Below are 21,665 nucleotides of genomic sequence, written 5' to 3'. Positions count from 1 at the left end.
GACAGCTTTAGCACTCAGTCACAGAGGTAACCAGATAGAGAGACTCAGGCAGAGTCTCTGGGACTACTGGTTATAGGACGTGACTGGTGGTGCTGCCTAGCAGGGGGATCTGTTGAGATCTGTGCTAGAACGGGGAGAGAAACCATAAGAAAGGACAGTCCGGACTGGTGGAGTCCCTGGTGGTGCCTAGAGACAGGCAGTAACCACGAGCAGGTAGGAACCTGACAGGGAGAGCCAGGGAAGGGCGTCACAGGTGGTGGCAGTAGTGGTGGGATACGAACAACAGAGAATCCAGATACGAACCAAAGAGAGTCCCAAAGACACGTGGTGACAAAGGAGACTACGTCACAGGTGTTGGCTGTAGCGGTGGTACGAATACTAGAGAATCCCTAACAGTGGTGTGGCAAACAGAAATAACAAAACAAGATTACTTGTGAGAGTGACTGGCAAAGAGTGTGTGGCAAAGAGTGAGTGACCATGGCTGAATATATAAAAATGAAAAGAGAGGAGCTGGTGGAGAAGTGCATAACATTCAATTTACCTCACGAGGGTAAAGGGGTAGATGAATTGAGGGTAGCACTTATAGGATTTGCAACTGCCCAGCAAAAGCAACCTGTCAGGGAAGAGACCCCAGAAGGATATTTAAGCAATCCCGCTTATATAGAGTACTTGAGAGAGAAGTTAAGATGGGAGGCTGAGGAAAAAGACAAGCAGAGGGAGTTGGAAGCTGAGAGATTGAGGATGGAAGCTTATGGGAAAGATAAACAGCGAGAGTTGGAAACTGAGAGATTGCAGATGGAAACTGAGAGAATGAGAGTGGATGCGGAATTACAGGCAGAAAAGTTAAAATTTGAAAGAGAGAAGTTTCATTCTGATGAGACAAGGAAAGACAGAGATGGAGCAAAAATAAAAATTACTCCAAAGGACTTTGCTGTCTATGAGCCTGGTCAAGATCCTCAAATTTATCTCACAACCTTTGAAAAGGCAGCTCAGTTGTGGGGGCTACCTGAAGATAAATACATGCAGTATTTATCAAACCTGATCAAAGGGGAATTGGCAGAGGTATACCAATATTTCCCCTCAGACAGGCCCGTCACCTATGCTGAGTTTAAAGAGGCAGTATACAAAAGATTCAGACTGGGGCCTGATTATTTTAGAAAGCTTTTCAGAAACTGCCAGATACAGACAGGGAGGTCTTTCGTGGAGCTAGGGGCAAAACTGATGGACATATTTGGGAAATGGCTGACAAGTGCAAAAGCTCAGTCTGTGGAGGAGGTGAAAAACCTCATGATACTGGATCAATTATACCATCAGTTACCACCAGAAATAAGGCTCCTTGTCAAGGACTGTTCCCCTACATCGGTGCAGGAGGCTGCCGAGATGGCGGATCACTTTGCCTCCAATAGAACTGGCTGGGTGGGGAAAACATCAAGAGAGTTTAAACCCAGACCATATAATGCTGGCAGAAAGGATGTGGTGCCACAGCGAGTGAGTCCTCCAATAAAATCTGAAGGGCACAGGACACCCCAGAGTGGATCTGTGTACCCTAAAAGTGAGGAGAAATTATGCTACAAATGTGGTAGACCGGGGCACCTACGTTTTCAATGTGAGGTTGCCAACCCCATTAGTAATCCTGCTCAGACAAGGGCAGTGAAAACAGAGCCCAAGGCTTTAGAAACAGCGAAAAAGGTTCAGTTTTGCCAGATAAACTGGACAGAAGTAACAGACCTTGATTCAAGTCTGAGAGAGGAAGTGAGTGTACAAGGGGCAAATTATTGGGCATTGCTTGACACTGGTGCCACTCAGACGTTACTGAGGCCAGATTTAATAAAATCTGAAGAAATATTACCTCAGGAAACGGTGAATATCCAAGGAGTGAGAGGTCAACCAGAAAGCTTGCCTGTGGCCCTGGTGAAAATGGCGTGGAGAGGCCGAGAGGGCAGATATAAAGTAGGCATTAATGCCCAGCAACAAGAACCAGTAATACTGGGAAGAGATGTTATGGGAGCCCAAGGGAAAATATATGTGGTGACCAGACAGCAACTTGGCAGAGAAAAAGAAGCCATGTTAAGGGGGGCTGAAGCAAACAGGGTGGAAACTGTTAGCGAGCCTCAGGTCGCCATAACAACCACTAGCAGGCCTGCTGAAGGAGTCAAACTGCATCAGCTGGTCTCTGGGGAAGAGACAGAGCATTTCAGAGAAGAATTGAATAAGGATACCAGTTTGAATCAAATAAAGGAGCAAGCCCTGACCCAACAGATTCCTTTCACTGACAAACTGAGGAATCAAGTTGTGTGTGAGAATGGGATTTTATATAGACTGTGGATGCCTGCTGAGAGAAAGGATGAATGTGAACCAGTGAAGCAATTGATAGTACCTAGCAAATACAGAACCAGATTGCTAGAGGTAGCCCACGATGTCCCATGTGCAGGACATCTGGGAATAAAAAAGACCAAGAGGAGATTGGCGGCACACTATTATTGGTCAAACATCTCCAAAGATGTAAAACAACATTGTCTATCTTGTGGTATATGCCAAAAGGTGGGGAAAAGTGGAGTAAAGACTAAGGCACCCTTAAAGCCCCTTCCTATAATTGGACAACCCTTTTATAGAGTGGGAATAGATTTGGTGGGCCCTTTTTCCAAACCCACAAGGCATGGCAAGAAATATCTAGTGGTGGTGGTGGATTTTGCCACCAGGTACCCAGACGCAGAAGCACTAAGATCTGTAGAAGCCCCTGTAGTGGCAGAGGCTTTATTAAAAATCTTTATGAGGCTGGGTTTCCCTCATGAAGTGCTGACGGATCAAGGCAGTGTATTCATGGGAGAAGTGATGCAATGTATGTGGAAATGTTGTGGTCTAAAACATCTAAAGACCACTACTTACCATCCCGCCACTAATGGGCTAACTGAGAGATTCAATGGCGTTTTGAAGGGCATGATCAGAAGCTATGTTCAAGATCACCCACAAGACTGGGATGAACGTTTGGGATGCTTCTTATTTGCATACAGAGAAGTCCCTCAAGAGTCAACAGGCTTCTCACCCTTTGAACTCATGTTCACTAGAAAAGTGAGGGGACCTTTGGAACTATTAAAAAATTCATGGGAAGGAACCCTGGGAGAGTACAAAACATCTGTAGTAGATTTTGTATTGGAATTCCGCAATAAATTAACATCAATGATGGAGGTGGTGAAAAAGAATTTGAGTCAAGCACAGCAGAAGCAAAGTTACTGGTATGACAGAACAGCCAGGGAACGTGTGTATGATGTGGGAGATATGGTTATGGCGTTCATACCCAGGAAACATGACAAATTACAGGCTAACTGGGAAGGACCATATACCATCAGAGAAAGGCTTGACACAGTGACGTATGTAATCACCACAGACCAATTAAACAAAAGCAAAGTGGTTCATGTAAATATGTTAAAGCCTTACCATACCAGGGATGCACAGGTGTTGCAAGTTACCTTATTCCCTGAGGGAAGTGGGCCTGAACTTCCGGATTTGGTACAGGAAAGCAAAGACAAAGGAGGGGTAGATCAATTGGAATGGTCAGAAGAGATTCTGAGAGTTTTGAAAAACTATGGGAATCTCTTCAGCAATAAACCTGGCCGAACCAGTATAGCCAGACATTCCATTGATACTGGAGATCATGCCCCAATCAGATCTATGCCATACCGTGTGAATGGGAAAGTTGTAAAGGAAGTAATCTATTTAGGACATAAGGTGGGGAGTGGGAAAATCACCCCCTTATGGAGCAAGGCAGAGGCAGTGCAATTGTGGCCTATCCCCTTGCATGAATTCACCAAGAAGAAGTGTTCTGAGCGTGTGGTATGGACGGATGAATGTCAGAAGGCTTTTGATCTGCTGAAGCAAGCCTTGTGCCAAGGACCCATATTAATAGCACCAGACTATGAGCAACCATTCATCGTGGCTACAGATGCGTCGGACCTCGCGCTGGGAGTCGTCTTGCTGCAGGAGAGAGAAGGCACCAGACATCCAGTGGCGTATCTGAGTCGCAAGCTGACGCCGAGGGAGAAAAACTATTCGTCGGTCCAAAAGGAGTGCCTAGCGGTCGTGTGGGGACTGAACAAGTTGCGCCCATACGTGTGGGGATGAAGATTCACGGTAACAACGGATCATTGGGCCTTGTTATGGTTGCAGACTATGAAAAACCATAACACTATGCTGCAGAGGTGGTCCTGGGCCCTACAGGACTATCAAGTGGACTTCCAGTTCATAAAAGGCAAGGACAATGTACTGGCCGATGGACTTTCCAGGCAAGTGGCTGGGACTGCAGTGACGTGACCAGACGGAGGAACAAAGAAAGACATTTTCCTCATAGAGACTTGTTATATTGTTAACGCGACGTATAAATCCTGGAACAGGAATAATACTCTGCCATTGTTTTAAGGGGGGGGGAAATGTGATGATCCTGTATTAGTGTAAATAGGGTAAGTGCTGTTTGTTTAGAAGATACATGGTAAGTGGAGTGAAAGAGGAAGGGGGAGTGAATGGGCAGTAGAATGCTGGATGATTGGCTGGATGTTTAAAATGGCTGACAGTATAAAAGGAAGAATGTCAGGTAAATCTGGGTGGATGTGGTGTGGACGTGTGTGGACGTTGGTGGACTTGAGAGGGTTGTTTTGGTGGGTTTTGAGAGGAGAGGGTGGAGTTCGGATTAATACTAAGACCAGTACCTCAGGAATAGATGTAACCATATGCTTAAGTGCCTTTTAAAGAAATCTTGTTATCTCTGTTATATAATAAAATACTTATTTGGTTTACCAAAGGCCTGATCCTTAGCTGGGGTTTCACAGACCAGAAGGGAGGGTGAGGTAAATAACCAAGGCTGAAGAGTGACAAATGGTGGCAGCGGGTGAAGGGAAGAATATAACACCACAAGTATTCAGAGCAAACCAGAATTATAAGCAGTCTGAGTAAATCAAAGGGATTGGGACAGCTTTAGCACTCAGTCACAGAGGTAACCAGATAGAGAGACTCAGGCAGAGTCTCTGGGACTACTGGTTATAGGACGTGACTGGTGGTGCTGCCTAGCAGGGGGATCTGTTGAGATCTGTGCTAGAGTGGGGAGAGAAACCATAAGAAAGGACAGTCCGGACTGGTGGAGTCCCTGGTGGTGCCTAGAGACAGGCAGTAACCACGAGCAGGTAGGAACCTGACAGGGAGAGCCAGGGAAGGGCGTCACAAGGTCCTCCCTGTCCAGATAGGGACGTAGCTGGGCTACCAACCGAAGTTGGTAGAACGCATTCTGTGCCACCGAGGCTACTTGAGCCTCGAGTGACAGGGAAGGATCTAAGAGTACTCCCAGACTACGATCCCGCTCCTTCAGGGGGAGTGTAACCCCATCCAGAACAGGGTGCATATCCACCATCTGATCAGAGAAATCACCCAGTTACACCGAGTTACAGTAGTCAAGCCTCGATGTCACCAATGCATGTGTCACTGTGGCCACTTCAACTGCTTCCAGGAACGGACGCAGCTAGTAGACCATTCTGAGATGGCCAAAAGCACTCCTGGCTACCACAGCCACCTGATATTCAAGCAGCAGGGCAGGATCCAAGGGAACTCCCAAACTGCAAACTTGCTCCTTCAAGGGGTGTGCAACCCCATGCAGAATAGGTTGCAACCCTATTCCTGGTGCAGTTTTCCCCTTGGTCAGCAACACTTCCATCTTGTCTGGATTAAGTTTGAATTTGTTAGCCCACATCCAGTCCTTCACAGCCTCCAGGCACCAGTTTAGGATGAGCACTCCCTCCCTGCAATCAGGTGGTAGGGAGAGATACGGTTGAGTATCATCAGCATATTGGTGACATTGTGCTCCAAATCTCCAATGACCTCTTCCAGCAGTTTCATATAGATGTTGAAGAACACGGGAGACAGAATGGAGCCCTGTGGGACTCCCAATCCCATCCCAGCTAGACGGCCCAGAAGGATACCATGGCTGATGGTATCGAAGGCCACCGAGAGGTCCAGCAGCACCAACACGGATGCATTCCCCCTATCTGATACCCAGCATAGGTCATCAAGCAGGGCGACCAAGGCAGTCTCTGTCCCATGACCACGCCTGAAGCCTGATTGAAAAGGCTGTAGATAATCCGATTCATCCAGGAAAACCTGGAGTTGAACAGCCACCATCTTAATCACCTTGCCAATAAAGGGAAGATTAGAGACTGGGCAGAAGTTGTTAAGATCCACAGGATCTAATGAAGGCTTTTTTAAAAAACAAAGGTCTTATCACAGCTTTCTTCAACAATGTTGGCATAGAACCTTGCTTTAGGGAGGTGTTAATCAAATATGACAGCCAACCAGCCACTCCCAATCTGGCAGATTTAATTAGCCAGGATAGGCAAGGATCAAGCCAGCAGGTAGTGACCCTCATTTCTCCCACTGTCCTGTCCACATCCTCAGGCTTTACAAGCTGAAAAGCATCCACAGAAAAATGACCAGAGGAAGCCTCGGGGACATCTGGCACAACTGTAATTAACGAGGAGTCCAAGTCAGTCTGAATGTGAGCAATTTTATCGTGAAGTGCCTTGCAAACATGTCACAATGAGTGACTGAGGGCTCAGAGTCTAACATGGAGCCAGAGCCCAAAAGACCCCGGAGCACCCGGAAAAACATCACCAGACAGCACTGAGCAGATGCAATGGTGGCAGAGAAGTAAGCTTTCTTCTCTGCTATCAATGCCACATGATAGGCTTGAAAATGAGCTCTAGCCAATGTTCAGTAGAAAACAGATTGAGTTTTTCTCCATCATTGCTCTAGCCATCGTTCCCGCTGTTTCATCAGGCCCAAGGTTTGAGTAAATCAAGGTGTATTACGGGACTTCCCTGGTGGAAGAGGGTGCTTTGGAGCAACAGTGTCCACTGCCCGGGACACCTCTGTATTCCCGAGACTGACCAGGGCTTCGGCAGTATTTCTAGCCATGCTGGGAACATCCCCCAGAGCATTCAGGAAACAATCTGGGTCCATAAGTCTCTGGGGGCAGACCATCTTAATTGGCTCTTCATCCCTGCAAAGGTTACCGGGGCACAAAGTCTGAACCTGATCAGGTGGTGATCTGTCTATGACAACGGAGTCACTGAGAACCCCTCCACCTTCAGATCACCTTCTTTCTGTCCTGAGCAAAACACAAGATCAAGTGTGTGTCCTGCCACATGCGTTGGTCCAGATGATATTAAGGACAGCCTCATGGTTGTCATGGCAGCCATGAAATTCTGAACTGGACCTATGAGTTTAACCTCGGCATGAATGTTGAAGTCACCCAGAATAATCAGGCTGGGGAACTTCAGCACCAACGATGAGACCAGCTCCTCCAGCTGAAGGAGGGAGACTGTTGGGCAGGGGGGTGGACAGTACACCAACAGAGTCCCAACTCTGTCTCCCTGACCCAATGCCAGGCACATACATTCAAAGCCAGAGGTGTTAGGGACAGGGTACCTGACAGGGGAGATGGATTCCCTACAGACAATTGCAACCCCACCTCCCCGTCCCCGGGAAGTAGGCTGATGGAATGCCACAAAACCTGGTGGGCAGAGCCCATTCCGCTCTTGTCATTTAGCCAGGTTTTGGTAATACAAGCAATGTCAGTGCACTCATCCAGGATTAAATCATGGACTAAAGTGGTTTTATTAGTCACTGACCGTGAATTCATCAGCAGGACAGTAAGATCCAGGGAGTTCCAAGCATAACTGCCAGTGTCCTGCGGGTTGGGAGGGCCGGGATCGGGAGGAAAACAAGCATGAAGATATCTTATATCCACTTTGGCCCATATGCAAATGTGACATCTAATATGCGGACACTGGACACACCAAGATGTGGGCTGGGACCAGAGCTTGGAAAAGTTACTTTTTTAAACTACAACTCCCATCAGCCCCAGCCAGCATGGCCACTGGATTGGGCTGGTGGAAGTTGTAGTTCAAAAAAGTAACTTTTCCAAGCTCTGGCTGGGATTGGGTAGTGTATTCATGATATGTACACACATAAATACAGTTAGGATGTCTGCATAGGATTATTGATATTATATATAAAAAGCAAGCATCATTTCAAGCCCTTTTTATTTCCCCCTTTTATAGCATCAAATAAAGTGAGTCTGTTCTAGAAAAAAATCCTATTGTGGAGTAGACTGTTTATAGCTAGCCATTACATTTCGTTAATCAAAGCTGTACTTCATAAAACACAATAATAAAATGAGTTGTATCCAACCAAGTACTGTGCAGAGTAGATCTGGTTAATGGACCCAAGGTAGTTATGTCTATTAAGTTGAATGGGTCTACTCTGAGTATGACTAACATTGAATACAAAACTCAGTATTTTTCCTTTAGGATAAATGTGTCATTACATTTCTACAATATTTAATGGTATTTTCATGACTAGAGTGTTGGACTACGACCTGTGAAACCAGGGTTCGAATCCCCACATAGCCATGAAGTTCAGTGGGTGACCTTGGGCCCGTCACTGCCTCTCAGCCTCAGAGGAAAGCAATGGTAAAACCACCTCTGAATGCTGCTTACCATGAAAACCCTATTTATAGGGTCGCCATACGTCAGAATCGACTTGAAGGCAGTCCATTTCCATTTTCATGTATTCACAATAATATTGACTTACCCCATGATCTATTTTTTTGTTTTATGTGCATATTCATACAGCACATATCAGACAGAAGGAAAGGTGAGGCTTGGATGATGCCTGTACTGTTTGGTGGGGCAAATTTGTATGGTATTTGTATGTTATCCACCAGTTTCTGCAAATGTGGTGGCATTTTCCCCCTGTACTTGCTGTATCTGTGTATACCCAGTTTAGGAGACGACACTTCAGAAGATGTTAACATTTATATGTCCATGTGTGTACTAGAGATGGCCAGGTCTCCTGCTATTCAGGATTGGCTCATTACATTCTTTTTATGATTGATCTTTGATTATATTCTTTCTAAAATCAAACATTGCTGGTTTGATTTTTAAAAGAATTAAAAGAAAACACACCTTATGCAAGTATTTATTTTGGAGAAAAAGGAGAGAGGCATATTTCCCCTTTGCTCAGATAATAGTTGGGAGCATGCTTCTGAAAACCAGTTGCCGGAAGCCTCAGGAGGGGAGAGTGTTCTTGCACTCGGGTCCTGCTTGCGGGCTTCCCCCAGGCACCTGGTTGGCCACTGTGAGAACAGGATGCTGGACTAGATGGGCCACTGGCCTGATCCAGCAGGCTCTTCTTATGTTCTTATGTTCTTATGGGATTGCCTTTTATACTTTACATCCCACCCATCTCCACTCCTTGGCAATTTCACATACTAGATCCCCCCTGCCCCCGTTCAATTTGTTGTTGTTGCTGAACATTAAAATAAAAGCAAATAAATAAACAATAAACAGTGTGTGTTTAAAAACAAAAGGGAGTAGAAAAAGAGGAAGGCTAAACAAGAGATGGATTGATTCCATAAAGGAAGCCACAGACCTGAACTTGCAAGATCTGAGCAGGGTGGTTCATGACAGATGCTCTTGGAGGTTGCTGATTCATAGCGTCACCATAAGTCGTAATTGACTTGAAGGCATAACAACAACAAAATCAGTAATGCCAAACTGGCAAGCACCAGTTATTGTATTATATGGAAATTATTATATCTCCGGGATTCCCAAGTTTTAATATCCAAAGTTAAGTCTTCAAGATATACAACCTTCAACTGAGTCATGGAAACAAAAGTTGCTACAATGCTTCAACTTGCAAATAGGAAACCTTTCTTTCTTCCTTTCTTTCTTCCTTTCTTTCTTTCTTCCTTTCTTCCTTCCTTCCTTTCTTCCTTCCTTTCTTCCTTTCTTTCTTTCTTTCTTTCTTTCACATAACAACAATTGTGGTTGCATATGATATTCCAATAGCTGAGGGACAATGGTTAGTCATAACAATTTTATAATTTTTACCTCAACTATCTTGAGTAAGTGGATGATCTCAGTAAGCTGGCCAAAAGGAAAGGCTACACAGTACCTTGAGAACAGAAGGTCTGGATTTTTTTAAAAATAAAATAATTTATTTAGTTTTATTTATTTAAAGCATTTTTATCCTGTGTGACGATCCCCCAGCTGGCTCTACCTGTGATACTCCCACCAGGGCCACCACCCGTCAGGATCTCGGTTTTTATTTGTTCTCTCACACGCTCTAGCACAGATCTCACAAGATCCCACTGCTAGGCAGCACCACCAGGCACTCCCTGTTTCACAATATGGCCTTGGGACTTTGCCTTAGTCCCCTTCTGGCTTATTGTTACTTTGTGTCTGGGTGCACTTGCAGGCCACAACCCCCCTGTATCTTTGTGCCTATAAAGCATACAGCCCTGGGTTGCCCTGGATACTTGATGATACATTATCTCCCTTCACCGCTACCACCATTTATTTGATACTGTTTCCCTCCAGCCTTGGTAATTACCCTGCCCTCCCTTCTGGTCTGTGTATTCCCAGTCAAGGATCAGGCTTTTGGTAAACCAATAAAAGTATTTATTTGATAACGCCAGGAAATAACAAGATTACTTTAGGAATGTTCAACAAGTGTATGGTTTCATATAGTGTCACTCTTTATGTTTCCAGTCTTATATATTCTGTCTAAATACCAGCCAAATATAATCCAAACCTCCCTCAGAACTCTGCCAATCACTCCTCTCAACAACTCCCCAACAACTCCCCAACAACAACTCCAAACTGTCATCCTCTCATTTATTCCTTCAGCCATTCAAACACTCAGCCAATCATCATCCAACATTCTCCAACATTCTAGCCCATGTACTCCCCTCTCTCACTCAGTCACTTACCATATATCACTTAATAAACCCGCACTTACCATATTTACAGATATTAAAATACAGAGACATCACAGCCTGCTCTTCCACAAAAACAAAAACCAACAACAACGCCCACAGCAGCTTACAAATATCACTGATAAGACAGTCCCTGACTTCAGGCATATAATCTAAAAGACATGACACAAAAGGAAAAGGATTGGCAGGGAAGAGGGGGGGAAAAAGCAAACCCAAGCACTTAATTTTTTAGCGAAAGAATTTTTGTAATGGCTATCTGCAGTGAAAATATTTCAAGGAGAGGTGGAGCCAAAATTTATTTGTTTTTCAGCAGAGTGGATGGAGAGGCCTTGCAGTCCCACCTCTCTCCCTCTCCTTAGCCTAATGGAATGGCTGGTGTAGGTGACAAACAGGTAGAACTTTCCCAATCCAACCTGGAGATGCTGAGGTTGAACCTGGAATTCACAGTGTGTGCTCTACCACTGAGATGTGGCCCTAAGGGAAGAGCCTTGTGGTGAAGCTGGTCTTTCAGCAGAGTAGATAGATACAGAGGCCCTGCAATCTTATCTCTTACCTTTTCCTTTAGCCTGATGGAGTGGCTCTTGATGACAGTTGAGGGAGGAGTCCTTTGAAGACATACACTTATGAGTCACCTTTCTAGAGTGTTTTCAAGGCATTTTCTAAAAATAAAATATAACAACGCGAGCTACAAATAGCAGAAAATGTAAAATAATGGGCTTGAGTCAGCTTTGCGGAGACATTTAGCTGCTGAGCAGCTTGCCCTTTGTCTGAATTTGAGCAAAGCTGGTGCTAAGAAGCAGTCTCACAATGTCATTTGTGTGTGCATTTGGAGGCGTTTGGAGGCTTAGGCTGTTTTAGGACTAATGCTACTTGCCTGCATGCCACATTGCTTCTCACCTGCTCTTACATTAAAATAAACAGAAATTAAAGAAGTACCACAAGTCTCCAAGATGGCTGTTCCTAGACAGGGATAGCCCATCTCTGACCATGGTAATTCATGTTGTAGTAACCTCCTGTTTGGACTTTTGCAATGTGTTCTTTATGGAACTGTATTGCAAAATACAGCTGCAAGAGTCCTGTTAGCTCTCCAGTTTGTCGTCTAGGGACCATGTAGGAATGGTTCAGACATTTGCACTGATTGCCAAGTAGCTACTGAACATGATTTAAGGTTTGGATTTTGATGTATAAAGCCCTGAATGGCTTGGTACCCACTTGCCGGATAGTCTGCCTCTTACCATATCATGGCCCATGATCTGAGATCTGCTGGGGAGGCCTTGCTTGTAGAGTCATCTGATAGACAAGCTGAAGGAACTGTGATTTGTCAGAGGACCATCTCAACAATAGCACCCCATTTATGTAACCCACTGCCCACTGGAGTTTTGGATGGCACCAACTTTGTTCCTTTTTAGATGCCAACTGAAAACATGCCAGGGTTTTTTTGCCAGTTTTTTTTAGCGTACGTGACTGGATAGAAGTCTGTTTTTATTGACATTGATTTTAATATTTTATAGTTCTTTGTATCATTGTTAGCTCTGCAAATGGGAGGACTACGCATACATCACAGCAATATTTATGTAGTGAACATAGGAAGTTGCCTTTTACCATGGTGGACCATTGTGCTTCCTAAGCTTTTAGCTTTCCAGACATTGACTTCACAGTCTCTGAGATCCAGGACTATTGCCTTTAGTGGAATTACAGCTGGGATGAGTAAGCCTTGGCAATTTAATGGATGCAAGTGTGTTCAACTCTCAGGTGTCTAATGTAATAACAGATGGACATCTCATAGTAATGGTTACATTTATAATTGTGGGTGTCCCTGTGATGTTCCTGTATTAATGTAAATATGGTAAGTGCTGTTTGTATAGAAGATGCATGGTAAGTGGAATGAAAGAGGAGGGGGGAGTAGATGAGCAGTAGAATGCTGGATGATTGGCTGAGCGTTTGAATGGCTGAGAGTATAAATGGAAGAATGACAGTTGAATCTGGGTGGGTTGTTTGAGAGGTGTTTGGTGGGTGTTAGGTGGTGGATGTCAGGAGAGTGTGGAGAAAGAGAGAGTGGGAGTTCTAGTTAATGATAAGTCAAGTGTCACAGGATTAGATGAAACCATATGCTTAAGTACCATTAGAAAAGTAATCTTGTTATTTCTGTTATTTAATAAATACTATTTTGGTTTACCAAAGGCCTGATCCTTGGCTGGGGTTTCACAGACCAGAAGGGAGGGTAAGGTAATTACCAAGGCTGAAGGGCAACAGTAACAAATGGTGGCAGCGGTGAAGAGGAGAATAATAACATTACAAGTATCCAGAGCAACCCTGAGTTATATGAGTTATCTACACTGATACAAGGGGGTTGGGAACAGCATAAGCATGCAGTCACAAAAGTAACCAGATAGAGACTCAGGCAAGGTCTCTGGGAACATTGGTTATAGAATGTGACTGGTGGTGCTGCCTAGCAGGGGGATCTAGTGAGATCTGTGCTAGAGCGGAGAGATAAACCATAAAAAAGGACAGTCCGGACTGGTGGAGTCCCTGGTGGTGCCTAGTGAAAGGCAGTAGCCACAAGCAGGTAGGAACCTGACATGGAGAGCCAGGGAAGGGCATCACAGTCCCCCACCCCCTAAAAAAACACACCAAGTTGTACAAAACCAATATGAAAGTTAAAAGAGAATAAGATTTTTTGGGGGGGCCCCCGTGGAGATCAGAAGCTTCAAGGGCTCGAATATTTTGGATGTCTGCAATGGGTAACACTTTGGGGTATGCAGTTAAGGCAGATGAAGCTAGAGGAAACTGATTCAGGCACATGCTAAAAAAAAAGGCTTCCTCTTTCAAATGCTTGATAAAAAGACACATCTATAAATGAATATAAAGTATATATGACAGCAGTAAGATTGTGTTCTGTCTTTTGTCATGTTCTACATTCTTAATCAGATCTTATCCTTCTGCTGTTTTTAATTTAAGGCTGTCTTCACCATCATATGACACTGACCAACAAAAATGCTTTGAAATTAATAAAAATAAACTTGACACAGATTTCTAGGATGAATAATAAGAGAAATATAATTTTCTAGGTTAGAATATCTGTAGAAACAGTAGTAACACAGAAAAGAAGAAAAATAAGAAGAACACCAGCAAACATACAAAAATGTAATTCTGGTGTTGCCAGCACACACCATATGCTCACAGGCACATGTTACCAAATTTTCCAAGCTACACAGGAAATGGATTGGACTGTGAAAGACCAACCCAAATTGTGTTTGCATTTTTACACATTTGTAGGGCAGTACAATATCCCAGAGACGAGGTCAGGTCTCCTGCTCCCCTGGTGCATTCACTATAGCTGCCCAATTTCCCTGCTTTTTAAAGTTGGATAGAAAAATCTGTGGGCTATAGGTACATTCTTAAACCACAAGGGTTTTTTTCCTATTAGTGAATATATACTTTATGCTTTATGGGCATGTGTGTACTATACTGTGTAGATGGTCTACCTTTATGCGGCACTGCAATGCTGGCTACAAAGGGATTGGCAGAGGCAGCATAACAATGGACGTTGGACACAAAATGTATTTGAAATATAGAGTTGGGTCTGGATATTTTTCCATGGAAGAGGGCGAGCAGAAGGTGTCTTTCCTGTCCCTCTCTTCTCCCCAGCAGTCCTCTCCTAGAAAAGCTCCTATGGTGGTTGGGTTCTATGCTGAATGGGATAGGCTGTGACACAGGGAGCTGAGGATGAGTGGCTGGGGCTGAATGAGAAACAGGAGACTGCAGAAATTTGGGTGGAATCACCTTCTATTATCTCCCCCTTCCCCTCATCCACCCTGTGCCACAACCCACCCCATTCAGCGGTGTCCCCAAATCCTCAGAGGAGTCTCCTACTTTCCTTCTTCCACAGATGGACCTTTAGATTCAACCTATATTATAAATGTAAAAATAACAATCATGCTTAGTAGTAAATAAATTATACAAAGCACCATGTGGAATCTGAGGCCACAGTCACACCATACATTTATTCCACTATTGTTCCACTTTTAATTCGTGGCTTCCCCCAAAGAATCCTGAGAAGTGTAGTTTTTGAAAGTTCTGAGAGAGTTCATATGAGACTTCTATTCCTCTCAGAGCTACAGTTCCCAGAGTAGTCCCTCTTCTCAGAGAACATTTATTTCTCTGTATAAGGCCCCATCTTAACTATACGTTTAAAGCAGCAGGGCTTTTTGTGACAGGACTCACTGGTATGGAGTGTTGGCAACTTTTGTTTTGCTGCCCATTGGAACAATTTCGTGCTTGCACTCATGGCACCTTTATCAAGGTATGAGTGCCTCATCAAGGTAATGAGTACTGGCACCTCATTTCTAAAAAAACAAAAACAAAAAAGCACTGCAAAGCAGTATTATACCACATTACACAGTCATGACTCCCTCCAAGAATCCTGCGAATAGGGTTACCAGGTCAGAAGCATCCCAAAACCTGAACTTTCAGAGGTGGGACCCTAGCAATGTCACTCCCCTACTACCGCACCCCACTCTCCCCTCCAGACACCCTCCTATGCCCCCAGACACCTAGCTATCCCCCATTAACCCCCAGCACCTTCCTACCCCCCTTTCCCTCAGACACCTTCCTATCCATCCTGCTCATTCCCTCAGGCACTTACCTTGCTCCCCCCACTCACCACTTTGCTTCATCAGCAGCCTGTGTGGGGCATTGACAGGCCTTCCTCTTTGGGGAGGCCTGGGCTTGCTTGCTGCTGCCACTGCCACCTCTTGCAACCCTACAACTTCCTGTGTGACCCCACGAACTCTCATGCAATCCCATGACCCTGACTTGTCACCTGACTGGAAATTGGGGTGAATCCCCTGAAGTCCCAAGGAGGATCCCCAAACCCAGAGTCTCTGGATAAAATCTGTAGAGCTGGCAACACTACCTGGGAACTGTAGTTTGTTGAGAGTGCTGTTAGGAAACATCTATTCTCACAAAGCTACAATTCCCAGAGTCCCCTGGAAAGAGCGTTTGATTGTTAAACCACTCTGAGAACTGTAACTCCTGTGAGGGGAATAAGGGTCTCCTAACAACTGTCAACATCCTTAGCAAATTACAGGATTACAGGATTACAGTAAATTGCAGGATTCTTTGGGGGAAGTCATTACTGTTTCAAGTGGTATAACACTGTTTTAAATGTATAGTGCAGGTGGAGCCTCAAGTCTTATGAGCCCTATTTAACATTTAGCTCATGTGTAGAACCTACATGTGAGTAGGGAGAACAGGAACAATTGCACCAAGCCAGCCTTTCCCAACCTTGAGATAGTCTCTAAATTAAAAATGGGATGTTGCTGGACTACATTTCCCATTATTCCTGACCATTGGCAATGCTAGCTGGGGCAACTGGGGACCCAAGGTTGGGAAAGGCTGCACTAAGCTGCACCTGCAGTGGTTTCCCTATTGTCCACCAATTCGTAGAAGGTGAAGATCTGCAGCAGGGAGCCTTCTGTGCTTGCCCTCCAGAGGGTAATTTTTGAACTAAACAGTGGAGCCTGTGTCCTCTTTTTTGGTGATATGTATGTAGGGGCGGGGAGATATTCAGTACAATACAAGAACCAAAAGACAGCTGTTCTTTGAAATTCAGTTTTCCAAATTTTGCAATAAAGTTCTCCAATCAAAAAGTGTTTACAAACGTGCATATGTTAGGGGAAATTGTAAAACTGGATATATAAATAACATACCATAATGCATTATATTAGAGAAAATTGCTTGCAGAATGTGTATCAGGAGCAATGTGCACTAAAATGATGACAATTTTTGTCAGGACTTATTTTTTTTTTAAAAAACAACCTGATGTGAAAATGAGGTGAACTGAATTTATGACTGGAAAAATGAGAAACTGACAGATCTGTCCATCCCTATGTGCAAATATCCCCCCCCCCCCGGTAGAAGGTGTCGGGACAGAACATGATGTTATAGCACAGTAGAATGCCCCTGACAAAGCCCAAAGAATGTATATAGAAGGAACTGATGAATTCCACTAGTATCTCAAAATATAATCTCACTATTCCTTTATCCCCAGGTAAGCATAGTCTATTTGCACCTTTGACTGTTCTCCTTTAAGCCGAACATGTTACATTATTTTGTTTTGCCTTTGGATTGTACTGTGCCCTGCTGTGACAGCCAGGGGATTAAGAATGTAAGAACATAAGAACAGCCAACTGGAACAGGTCAGTGGCCCATCTAGTTCAGCATCCTGTTCCCACAGTGACCAACCAGATGCTCGTGGAAAGCCTGCAAGCAGGACTTGCATGCAAGAACACTCTCCCCTCCTGCAGTTTCCACCAACTGGTATTTCAAAGCATACTGCCTCCAGCGATGGAGGCAGGGCATAGCCATCTAGGCTAATAGCCATTGATAGCCTTGTCCTCCATGAATCTAATTCTCTTTTAAAGCTATCCAAGTTGGTGGCCATCACTGTCTCTTGTGGGAGTGAATTCCATAGTTTAACTATGCGCTGTGTGAAGAAGTACTTTCTTTTGTCTGTCTTTAATCTTCCAACATTCGGGTTCATTGAACGCTCGTAGACACAAATGCTAGTAGTATGAGGGAGAAAAAGTTTTCTCTATCCATAATTTTATACACAGCTGACTCACCTTTTCTCTGAACTAAAAAGCCCCAAATGCTGCAATCTTTCTTCATAGGGGAGTCACTTCATCCTCTTGATCATTTTGGTAGCCTTTCTGAATCTTTTCCAACTCTACAATATCCCTTTTGAGGTGAGGTGACCAGAACTGTACACAGTATTCCAAATGTGACTGCACCATAGATTTATATAACAGCATTATCATACTGGCAGTTTTATTTTCAGTACCTTTTCTAATGATCCCTAGCATGGAATTTGCCTTTTTCACAGCTGCCCCACATTAGGTTGACATCTTTATTGAGCTATCCACTATTGAATAATATAGTGTGGACATTCAACGGACTTGAATCCATAGATTACCATGCACCACTAGCAGTGGACACAGCAAAGTACCAGGGGTTGTAAATGGGAAACCTCCATGATGTACCTAAATATTCTGTGGGCAGACACAGGAATTTCATCTCCAGCCCATTATTTCTTTACCTTCCTGTCTCTCCACTGTGATCTTCGTTTGCAAGGTTTTCTGGATGTGAAATATTATCACAACTTAGTTCTAACCTTTATAAAAGAGAAAAAGAGAGTTTGTCTCTCCAGGGATCTTACCCGATTCCTTTCACCTCCTTGGAATTAATCTTAGAAAGGTGAGTGCAAAACAAGGTGTTTAACTGCAGATACCTTAAAATCTTATTTTGAAAACAAACTGTTTTTGCTGTCTCTAAAAAAAATTGGAATTTACATGAAGTACAGCCTGAATTGACGGAGATTGAAGAGCACTCCTAGAATGGTACTAAAGTAACAGCGTTTGAATAATATTTTATATGAGGATGCCTGCTGAGTTGTACAGCTATCATCGCTGCTAGCAGTAAAGAAGATAATTATTTTGGGATGTTCTGGCAAGCTGTTAGGCAATTATTGTTTGCATTGTATTGTTATGCTGTGCAGTCTAGCCTAGCAAGTACAAGAGACTGACTGGAAACCCGGCATGTGGGTGCAGCAAGTGACATGAATGCTGGCATATTTAGAAGAAGACAACAAATCAGGCCAAATCTCCTTTTGTATGTGGCCGACAAAAAGAAGACCCAGTTTATCAAGGAATAACAGAAAATTTAAGCTTGTTGCCTATTTCCTTGCTAGTGTGATCTGATGCTACTGTCTACTATTTAATGCACGTGCTAAGTTAAAAAAATACTTTTGTATTAATGGGTGACAGCATTAAGGACCCTGGGCTCCTTTGGGAGGAAAGTCAGTACAGAAATACTGTCAGTAGGGTGTCTCTGTAGCTCACTCCATCACAAATGCCACTATGATTAAATTAGGAATGGATAAATCTGTCAATTTTGGTTTATCTCAGTTTCTCATTTTTCCAGTCTGAAGTTCAGTTCGCCACATTGCCACATCAGTTTGAGTTTTTAGAAAGTCCTCACAAAACTCTGTCAGCATTTTAGTGTGTATTTCTTCTAATATATTAATTTTTGTAGGTAATTTTGGTTTTTATACACATTTTGGCAAGCAATTTCCCCTAAAATAATGCATTTTTGTATGTTATTTTCACTATATTTATTTTTTTATTATTACTTACTTATGCTGAGCCAGTGTGGTGTAGTGGTTAAGGTGTTGGACTATGACCTGGGAGATTAGGGTTCGAATTCCCACACAGCCATGAAGCTCACTGGGTGACCTGAGGCCAGTCACTGCCTCTCAGCCTCAGAGGAAGGCAATGGTAAACCCCCTCTGAATACCGCTTACCATGAAAACCCTATTCATAGTGTCGCCATAAGTCGGGATCGACTTGAAGGCAGTCCATTTCCATTTTTTTCATTACTTACTTATAAATAATAATTTGGTGGACAGATTAAGATGGTCTGCCCACAGAGACTAATGGAATCCACAGGACTCCTGAATGCACTGGGTGAGTTTCCAGTAGATAGAGCAGGTGACCCTGCTGAAGCCCTTGTCATGCTGTGGAACAGCGATGCACTTCGGGTTCTTGACACTGTTGCCCCCAAGAGCCCTCTCCAGCATTATGGAGCCCATTATGGAGTATATTATGGTATACCAGTGAGCTAAAGGGAATGAAACAGGCTGGACGACAGCTAGAGCGCAAGTGGTGAAAGACCTGCTGTGAGGCTGATCGGGCATGAGTAAAACATCATAACCATGCCTACTGTATGGCGGTGAGGGTGGCAAAGATGGCCCACTTCTCTGCCTCCATCGCATCTTCAAGTAGCTGTCTGGTGGAGTTTTTCCTTATTGTCAGAGGTCTGTTGACATCAACTTCAGAAAATGGAGTTTTAGACCCTTCAGAGGCCCACTGTGAATTGTTTACAAGGCACTTTGAGGGTAAAGTTGCTCGCCTCTGTAGCAGACTTGATGCCCCATCCACATCTACTGTAGTCTCCAATGAGGTGTCCAGTGCAAAGTCTGCTGCAACTTCTTGGGAATGGTTTCAGTTGATGCAGTCTGATGACGTAGGCAAGGTGCTTGCGTTGATGCGGCCAGCAACGTGTCCTCTTGACCCTTGCCCTTCTTGGCTTATTAAAGTTTGCCAAGGGGGGTTGACCGAGTGGATCCAGGGTGTGGTCAATGCATTGTTGCAGAAGGGAGTGGTTCCAGCTGCCTTGAAAGAGACAGTGATCTGACCACTCCTGAAAAAGCCCACCCTGGACCCATTGGTTTGTGACAATTACCAACCTGTGGCAAATACCCCCTTTTTAGGAAAGGTGATTGAGAGGGTTGTGGCGCAGCAATTGCAAGTACTCTTGGATGAAACAGATTATCTTGACCCATTCCAGTCTGGGTTCAGGCCTGGTTATGGGACTGAATTGGCCTTGGTCGCCCTGATGGATGACCTTTATCAGGAGAAGGACAGGGGGAGTGTGTGACGTCCTTCCCTGGTTCTCCCTGTCAGGTTCCCACCTGCTTGTGGCTACTGCCTTTCACTAGGCACCACCAGCGACACCACCAGTCAGGACCGTCCTTTATAAGGAACCATATAGTTTCTCACTCCGCTCTAGCACAGATCTCACTAGATCCCACTGCTAGGCAGCACCACCAGTCACTTCCTGTAACCAATACTTCCAGAGACTTTGCCTCAGCCTCTCTATAGCTTGCTACTTTGTGTCTGTTTGCCTATGCTGTTCCCAACCCCCTTGTATCTTTATATATAAAGCACACAACTCTGGGTTGCTCTGGATACTTGACTTGTTACAATATCTCCCTTCACCGCTGCCACCATTAGATACAGTTTCTGTTCAGCCTTGGTAATTACCTTGCCCTCCCTTCTGGTCTGTATATGCCCCCAGCCAAGGATCAGGCCTTTGGTAAACCAAATAAGTATTTATTTACTAACAACAGGAAATAACAAGATTACTTTAGGAATGTTTCACAAGCGTATGGTTTCATATATGGTCACTCTTTATGTTTCTGTTCATATATATACTCTTTAAATATCAGCCAAATACAATCCAAACTTCCCTCAGAACTCTCCCAACCAACCTTCACCAAACGACCTCACTCCAACCAACTCAACAACTTCTCCCCCTTAACCGACTCAACCCCCCTCATCACTCACAAACCTCCATTTATACCTTCAGCCAGCCAGCCACTCAGCCAATCATCATCCAGCATACTTCAGCTTCTCACCCATGTACTCTCCCTTCCTCCCTCAGTCAATTACCATACATCACCTGATAGACCCGCATTTACCATATTTACAGATGCTTAACCTACAGGAACATCACAGAGTGCAACCCTGTTATTCTTACTTGATCTCTCAGCGGCTTTTGATACCATTGACCATGATATCCTTCTGGGCCGACTTGGTGAGATGGGTATTGGAGGCACTGTTTTACAGTGGTTCTGACCCTATTTCCAAAGTTGTTCTCAGAGAATAGCATTGGGTAACTGTCTTTCGGCCCCCTGGCAGTTGCGCTGACGGGTGCCGCTGGATACCATCTTATTCCTCATGCTGTTTAACATCTATAAGAAGCCCTTGAGAGCAGTCATCAGAAGATTTGGGGCAAGGTGTCAGCAGTGTGCTGACGATGCCCAGCTCTATTTCTCTGTAACAGTTGAATCAGGAGAGGCAATGCAAGTCCTGGACTGCTGCCTGGACTGGGTGGTGGGCTGGATGAGGGCCAATAAACTGAGTCTGAATCCTAGCAAGATGGAGGTGCTGTGGGTTGGTGGTTCCCGAGTTCGGATAATTGGTCAGTTGCCTGCTTTGGATGG

Source organism: Rhineura floridana, chromosome 7 (genome assembly GCF_030035675.1).
Source record: "Rhineura floridana isolate rRhiFlo1 chromosome 7, rRhiFlo1.hap2, whole genome shotgun sequence".
Classification (NCBI taxonomy): domain Eukaryota; kingdom Metazoa; phylum Chordata; class Lepidosauria; order Squamata; family Rhineuridae; genus Rhineura; species Rhineura floridana.
Note: the sequence above shows the minus strand (reverse complement) of the source record.